This window comes from Dasypus novemcinctus, chromosome 13, assembly GCF_030445035.2.
Source record: "Dasypus novemcinctus isolate mDasNov1 chromosome 13, mDasNov1.1.hap2, whole genome shotgun sequence".
NCBI lineage: Eukaryota > Metazoa > Chordata > Mammalia > Cingulata > Dasypodidae > Dasypus > Dasypus novemcinctus.
Window position 1 is genome coordinate 102,721,776 of NC_080685.1, and position 8,598 is coordinate 102,730,373.

Here is an 8,598-nt window from a genome sequence, read left to right on the forward strand (position 1 = left end):
CCTTGTATTTCCCTATCATTTACCAAACACTTGTACAGATGATCTCATTTCATCTTTTTAACAACCCTGGAAGTTAGATAGAGACAATATCACTCCCAATATGCGTATGAAGTAAATGAGATTCAGAGAATAAGTGACTTGTTTAAAGTAACTTGAATGGAAATGGCAAAACCTGAACAAAAGTCCAGATTGTCTACAGAGAGCCTAGTACTAGTTACCCTACACTAAGGCTGAGTGAATCAGAAGTTTTGTGGAAGCAGTGTGATGTTGAATTGTGCCCTGGAAGTTGAGGGATTTTATAGATAGAGGAAAGAATAACCTTTTCAAGCAACAGAACAACATCAGTGGAAACATTAAGTTTGGAATAAAGTTGCCTTACACTTACAAGACACACACTTCCTGTGGAAATAAATCCAACCCTCTTATTGAGAAATGACCAGATTTCCTTTTTTTTTTTTTTCTGAAAATTTCTAAAGCAGTAGTAAGTGTATTAGAAGTAACTTTTGGGTGCCTCAGGTGTTTTTTATTCAATGTCTAGATCCTAGCAGTTCTCAATCTATTGTCCTGGTCTAAATTGTTGAACAAATATTCTTATACTTCCTAAATTATGCAAACTCCCCGATCACTCAAGAATCATATCAGATTGAAGCACAAAAACCTCACACTGATAGTTCAGGTTAGACTGGGACGCTAGGAGAATTGGATCCTCTTGATAGCATGTGGCAGGCCATCTCATTCCTGTCCATTCTTGCTCCTCAGCCTCCGCAGGGTCCCAGACTGAGCCTGGCAGGTGACTTTGAGCGTGGTTTTCTCCATCTGAACCTGGCAGTGAAACAACAGCTGGGAAGCAGTAGGGGACAGGTAGAGGCAGGCAAGTTAATGCCTGGAGAGCAGGATATAGATAGGTGTGGGATTGAAAATGAAAACAATGTGGAGGACAGCAGGCAGGCAGAGAACAGAACTGTGCTCAAGCCAAACAGGCAATCAGCACTAATTACGGGTCAAGTTTCTACAGAGCGCTATGCTCCTAGGACCAGCTCAGCCCTTCGTTCACTACTGAAGGCACTGAATTGCCTGAAAACCTTTGAGTAGGTGGTTTCAAAGTGTTTTTGAGAAAATGCCACTGTATTGGGGAAGAAACATGAAGAATCCTGTTTCCAGGATTCAGGGAGCAGTGACCTAAGCCAGGAGGGTGGTATATCTTAGAAACACAATCTAGTTGAAAATCACCTAAAACAGTCCTATAGTGTGAAAAAAAAAAGAAAATGCATGCTACATTTAGAGAGAAATGGAGGACAAAGCAATAAGGGCAGGAACAAAAATAGTTTTGTTTAGAAGATAAAGCAATATCAAGTATTGAGAGTATTTTAATTGAAGGAAATAATACTGAGTATGAGTAAATTTAAAAGATTTTTCTCCATGTAACTTTTTTGTATGGTTTATTAGTATGATTCCTAGACTCAGAAGACTAAGGTTTCAAAAGAGAGACTAGAAGATAAGAAAAAGGACTAGGATAATAAAATCTAGGTAAAATATATTTGTAGTAGAGTTTCTAAAACATATTCAAACACTGTCTTTATGAATACAACTAGAACAGATAATGTGAGAAATAAGACACTTTATGGAAAAGAAATTTTGTATGAGAGAAGTGATACAATGCCTAATTTTTATGGGGCTAATTATTATTAGTTTAAACCAAAACCCAGAGCTCCTGATGGCCAGGTGAACATGATTTCTACCTCATCCCATATCCATCCCATATCCATAAACATATTTCTTACTATTTAAAATTAAGTATTCATGAAAAAGGAACTAGGAATGGAATATCAGTATGTAAACAATCCATTGAAATAAAATAATGCTAATAATAATTTTAATTGAATGCATAGCGTGCATCAGGCATCATGATTCAACTACTAGTTCATCTAATCCACTCAAAAACTCCAAGCAATAATTAACACCTCTATCATTTTAAAGTTGGGCATTGACACTTGGATAGTAACTAGGTATGAAAATTTCACAACTAATGTTCAGGGAGGAAAACAAGATTCAAATCCAGCTCCACCTAAATCTTCACCACAATGTCAGATTTTCCCTTAAAAGCAACAAAGTCAGAGCATATTCTAAGATGAGATATTTTCGTGTATTCTTGGTTGATCTCCTAAAGTAATTTAGTGTGGCAGAGTACCAGATATACTGTAAATTCTTACTAACTGATGAATGGATTCTAATCCTAAGAACACTCTTGAAATCAGGATTGACCTTATACATTTTAAAAACAACTTTTATTTTAGGAGGAAATAGAAAGTCCTCAGTTTATTTGCCATCCACAGAAGCAGCCTCTGTGGGCTCTACTGTGTTCGGAGGCTGCCAGTGCTATTGTTCCAGCACAACTTTAATACAAAAACTCAGAGGATCAAAAATGAGGATGGAAGAAAATGAGGAGTAAAGAACAGTTTTGAATGAGATACTTGATAAGACTGAAGTTATTGGTAATCAGGGAATCACTTTATGCAGGGGCAAATGAATCGACTATAATTTTAACCTAAAGTATCACTCAAGGGGTGATAAAATTCTTTCTACTTGGATAAATACTCTTTTTGTGAAATTGCAGCTTGCAATGAGAATGTAATAAAGAGTAACCTAACTTGTCAAGAAAATATGACCATAGAGAAGGCAATCTTTGTTATGCAATAGGAGAACTGACTGCCAGAATGGAAACAGAATTAAATACAGTTTGCAAATGACCTACCTAAAGCAGTATGGAGTTCAAAAGAAACAAATATCATGGTAAAGACCAAATAAAACATACAGTAGGGAAGAAAATGGGCTAGAGGAAAGAATCACTTGAAGGATAATTGTAGAACTCACTATAGCATCTCTTAGTCAAAGAAAGGGCCACTATGCATGCTTTATATTATCTCCTACTTAATGCTGACACATAGCTACTGATTAATAGTGATTTGCCAAATAAATGAATGCGTGAGCGAATGATCAAATCTATAATGCAACTCATAGTTGGGGTGTCAACCAATGTGCCAGACTGTCATGCTATTTATTTTCCAGTTTTAACTTCAGGGGGGCAAACAGAACTCAGAACTATAAGAAGACTCATTAGCTTTGTGCAAGACTGGCAGGCAGGGTTTGGTGAAAGAGAAACCAAAGAAATTAGAGGAAACGAACAGAAAGGAGAATTTGAAACAGGTTCTTAAGTTCAAAATGGATTTTTTTCCTAAGTCAGCATTCTATTCTACCTGTTTGTTAATACATGGACACAGCTTGTTGTTGTCAGGGCAAAACCTTCAAAAATATACTGCTTTTGCCTCTGAAAATAAGGAGAGAAGCTCTACAAGCAGCAACTGTTCTGTCCCCTGCCCTTCAGGGATTCTATTTCTTCATCCTCTATTCTTCATATCTCTTACAAACACTATGTAGTTTCCCAATGTGATTTTAACAAGCCAGGAGGAGAGAGGAAAAAAATAGAAAAAAATATAGAATATATATTTTTTTATTTAATAACATTTTTCTAAATTACAAAGCTGGTATATTACCCATAAAGAACTTTTTTGTTCTGTTTGGGTTTTTTTAGAACATTTTTAAACCTAGAAAAATTGTAAGAAAATCTTTTATAAGTCTACCACCAAGATTAGCACAATTAGCATACTACTACATTTTCTTGCAGTCTTTTATGTCTACATACTTCTTTTAAAATTTATTTTTTTTAATTTTTTAAGATACTTAGATTACACAAAATGTTATACAAAAAATATATAAGGGATTCCCATATACCCCACTGGCCATACCTGCAATGCTTCCCCACATCAACAGCTTCATTCGTGTGAATGTACATTCATTGCGATTGATGAACACATTTGGAGACTGTAAACATTAGTTTACAGTCTCTCTCATTCAATTCTGTAGGTTATGGCAGGGTATATAATGGCCTGTATCAGTCTTGCAATGTCATTCAGAACAATTCAAAGTCCCAAAAATGCTCCCATATTACACCTCTTTTTCCCTCTCTCTGCCTTCAGCACCTCCACTGGCCACTGTCTCCACAACAATAATATAATTTCTTCCATTCCTAGAATCACAATAAGTCTATAGTAGAATACCAGTAAGTCCACTCTAATCCATATTTTATTCTCCAATCCTGAGCATGCTGGGTTGGTAATGCCCACTCTACCTCTAATTGAGAGGGGGGCTCAATCCAATATGGCTGATGGATGGGACTCTCTTGCATGCAGTTGTAGACTCTCTTGGTTCCTTGGTATGATGGTTGCCCATCCTCACCTTTTTAGCTGTCCTGGGGGAGTCCAATGAACAGGAGAGTAGGTTTTGCAATTCCACTGAAGCTCAGGGTCCAGCTGGCACATGAACAGCCCAAAGATTCAAGTATCTTGGACGTATACCTACCAACTCCAGAACTAACTATAGGTTCAAATAGAAGAGAGAGAAGAGGTTTATGTAGAGAAGTCACATCTGAGTCCAACTCTGTCATACTCGGGAGCACAAATTCCAAAGTAGGGCGCACCAAACTCAGAGCTATCTGCCATGACTATGGGACCTGAGTGTCTCCAGAGTCCTCAGGAGCCCCACTATTTGGGGTAGTATTTCCTTTGGCAGTCTGAGATCCTGTTGAGATGCGCATAAACATTACCTCTGGGATGACCTCCCGACTCACTTTGAAGTCTCTTAGCCATAGAAACTCATTTGTCTTTACCTTTTCCCCATTTTATTTAAGGTTTTTTCCAGTTGCACTGCTCACTGGTGTTTGCTAGTTATCTCTCAGTGCCAGGGAGGCTCATTCCTGGGAGTTATGTCCCATCCTAGGGGAATGTAATATTATTTACACACTGAGTTTGACTTAGAGAGAGGCCACATTTGAACAACATGGAGGCTCTCAGGAGGTAACTCTTAGGCACCCTACAGCACTAGGCTAAGTTGCAATTTCAAGAGCAAAGGCTCATAAGCATAATTGTCAATATCAAGGGCCCATCAATGGCCCATCCTTCTTCACTAGTCATTGCCCTACACTTGGGGGATTGTTGCTATACCATTAGAGAATGTGGCAGAGCTCCTGAGGATGAGATTTCAGTATTCTTTTGGTTATTGTGTGAATCTCTACACACTGTGACAATGTCCCATGAACATTTGAACGTATTTATGTACCTTATATGTAAGCCCAGGTGAACTTCCTCCCATGTATCCCCCATCACTGACACCCCACACCAATGATCCTCCCCTGCCACAATTGTAACCTTTCTTTGGTCCAAAACTTCTTCAAAAATGAAACCAAGGATATCATCAAGTACAATTAATAGGAAAATGAAATAATAATGATAGGTTTAAACATAAGAAATAAAATACATAATAGATTAGAAAAACCAAAACTAAAATAAAATTTTAAAATTGGGATATTGAAAAAAATAATGAAAACTAAATTTAAACTTGAGAATTGCCTTTTCCACTTCAGCAAAAAGATGTCAGAATATTTATTGACATTGTTTTGAGTCTGTGAAAGAGTTTGTGTAGAATTGATATCTTTAAGACATTCAGTCTTAATTTCAATGAACATGGAATGTTCTCCATTTATTTCAGTCTTCTTTGATTTCTCTTGGCAATGTTGTATAGTTTTCTGTGTACAAGTCCTTTACATTTTTTTTGGGTTTGTTTCATTTTTCATTTCAATTTTTTAAATTTATTGAAGTATATTACACATGCATAAACATACATAAACAATAAGTATATAGTAATAGTTGTGAACTTACAAAACAAACACACATAACATCATACAGGGACATCACACCTCACCCTACCAACAATACTCTACATTGGTGTGAAACATTTTTAACTAATGATTAAAGAGCATCCTCAAAATATTACTATAGAACATAAAAAGACAGGGGAAGCAACAAGATGGCATTGGTTTAAGTGTGCACTCACCATCTCTCTCACAAAAAAATAGCTGAGTGGGGACAAGATCCTGACAGAGTGAGCTGTTTTGGGAACCCACAAAACAGGAGGCTTCAGGGTATCGATCTGGAGAGAATTGGACAAAGAAATAAATTGCTCAAGGTAAAACCCATAGTTTTCTGTTGCTCAGGCTGGAAACTGCATGAGAGCTAAGCGCCTCCCTCAAGGCAAAGCAACTGGGAGCCCTGAGCCCATCCGCCATCCAGTGGAAGGGTACATTCTCCAAGAGTTAGAGGGTTCTGATGAGGGGTGGAGAAAGGTTTCATTTCTGTGGGTTTGGTTGCCTGGACCCTCTTTGAGCTTTGAGGAGCATCCAACTAGCTCGAGGTAGCACCAGGAAGAGGAGAGAAGCAAATCTGCCAAGGCAGCCCGATTTACCTAACTGCCCTGGGAAAAGGAAACTTGACCTGGAATAGTGTCAGTTGACTAGTCCTGTGTGTTGAAATTATCAAAATTTCAACTCGCTTACAGGAGGTGGGCAGTACAAAGCAATTAATAAGCTTCCAGGAGCCTATTTAGGATCCCCTGGGAGGAGTGGGTGGTCTGGAGGGGATTGAAAGTCATTCTGCAGTGAATCCAGTTACCAGGGTCACATTTGAATTTCAAAAGGGAACTCAACCTGACCTGGAGAGGTACAGGAGATCCCCTCACACAGGCTATTGTATCCTGCTGCCCTGGGAGAGAAAGCAATAAGAATAGAAAGGGGTCAGAGACAGACTCCTAATCAGCAGGAATCTATCCAAACATAAAGAGTCAAATTTGCCCAAGGGAAAGTGACTGGGTAACTTTCTGGAGGCCAGCTGACCCAATGAGAGAGTTTAGTCAAGTGGAGTAGTTTCTACCTTGAACATACGAGGTCCTTAGTTTGATTCTCAGTTCCTTTTGAAGTAGTGATCCACTGGGATATCAAACATCCAGCTGATACTTTAGGACAGGGAAAACATAGACATTATTTTTGTATTAGCTTCTCTTGAGTCTCTTATTTTTCCTAAAAAAAAAAGTTTACTTTTTTTAAAAAATTAACTTACTTTATTCATTAAAACCTGCTTCAAAACCTGCAGAGGGAAGGCTGCAGGGTAATTGATTGATGAACACTGGCACTCTGAGAAGCTCCACAAGGGCCTTAGAGGGAAGACTACTCTTGGCCTTAGTTTTTGTTTGACTGCATACTTGTGTGTTTGTTTGTTTTTGTTTTCTGCTTTTTCTTTCCTCTTTCTACTCCCCCCGCCCCAACCCTTTTTTAAAATTAAGTGCTGTTGGCTGGTTTGTTGTTTGCTGTGTTTCCTCTTCCTTAATTTCCCCTTTTCTGTGAATACAAATTTTGTCTACCAACACTATCTCTTTTCCTTCCTACATCTTTCTATCTTCCACATTCTGTTTTTGTTCTTATACCTTTCTTTGTTTAGTCCTCAGTTTTTCTGGTTTTTATTTCTATCACTTCTATTTTCTTTCTTTTATTATTTTTCTTTTTGTCCTTTCCTTTCTCTTTCCCTCTTTGCTCATCATTCTGGTCTTTTAATTCATTCCATTTTTTTTTTTTTCTATTTAGTTTCCCATTTCATTGTAGGCACTCCATTTTTTTATTCCTGTTACTCTACACTGCTTACATGAGTTAAATATTCATTTTCCTAGGTCTTATATTGTTCCTCTTCTAACTTTTACTATTACTATTATTATTATTCTTTTCCTTTTCTTATCTCTTTCATTTTCTCTGGTCCTAATCTTTTTCCTTCAAGGGAACATAGAAAAAAGCAAGGAAATAGAACAAGAAGAACCAAGTGTCAAAGAGAAAACTTAACACACACAAAAACAGCAGCTAAATAAAACCTTTGAGTAGAGAAAAAATTTGGTCAACTGAATAAACACATTGAGATAAAAAGATGACCAGACAGCAACAAAAAATTACAAACCAGCTCCTGCCATGCATGGCTTGCCCAAGATGGCAGCTTTTGGGTGCAGCCAGGTGCTTGCAGCACATGTCCTGGCCAGGAGCCAAGAGCTGCTGTGCACTGGGCATGCCCTGCAAGTCTCTGCAGCCTGCCCCAAGAACCGGGCAGCCAGAGTCCACCTGGGCAAAGAGGACAAGCCAATGACCTATAAGAAGGCACACATGCCATACTACATCACCCACCGTAAGGGCTGGCTGTTGCTGTGCACAGGTAACCTGGATGGAAGGGAACATGCTGTGGAGAAAATGGCCTGTGCAAGTTCCCAGGCTGCCTGACTGACCAAGTGGTCCTAAAGCACAAGTCTAACCTGGTGGAGATCTATGCCTTGGTGCCGACGCAGCTTCCTACCCACAAGTTCTACTTCCTTATGGGCTACCACGAAATGCTACTGTCCCACTTTTACAAGTGTCCTGTGTGACTGCACCTCCAAACCATGCCTTTAAAGGTTGTGCATAAGTACCTATAGGACACCCCCATGCTTTGACATCCAGCTCTAGCCTGCAAAGGACAGAAATGTATGGGAAAGAAGTGAAATAGAACAGGGGAATACATCCCCTCAGGATTGAGGCACTGTTAAAGCTGATGTTGTCTTTCCTCTCAGCACATCTCCACTGCTTCCATGTGTGGACTAAAGCAGGGATTCTCCCAGGATGCTCCTGCATTCCCAGGAAGG

General features: G+C 38.7%; 1 pseudogene; it reads left to right on the forward strand.

Annotated features, from left to right (window-relative positions):
• Positions 1–7,915: 7,915 nt before the first annotated feature.
• Positions 7,916–8,391, forward strand: LOC111767217 (small ribosomal subunit protein uS3m pseudogene; annotated as a pseudogene).
• The last annotated feature ends 207 nt before the right edge of the window (positions 8,392–8,598 follow it).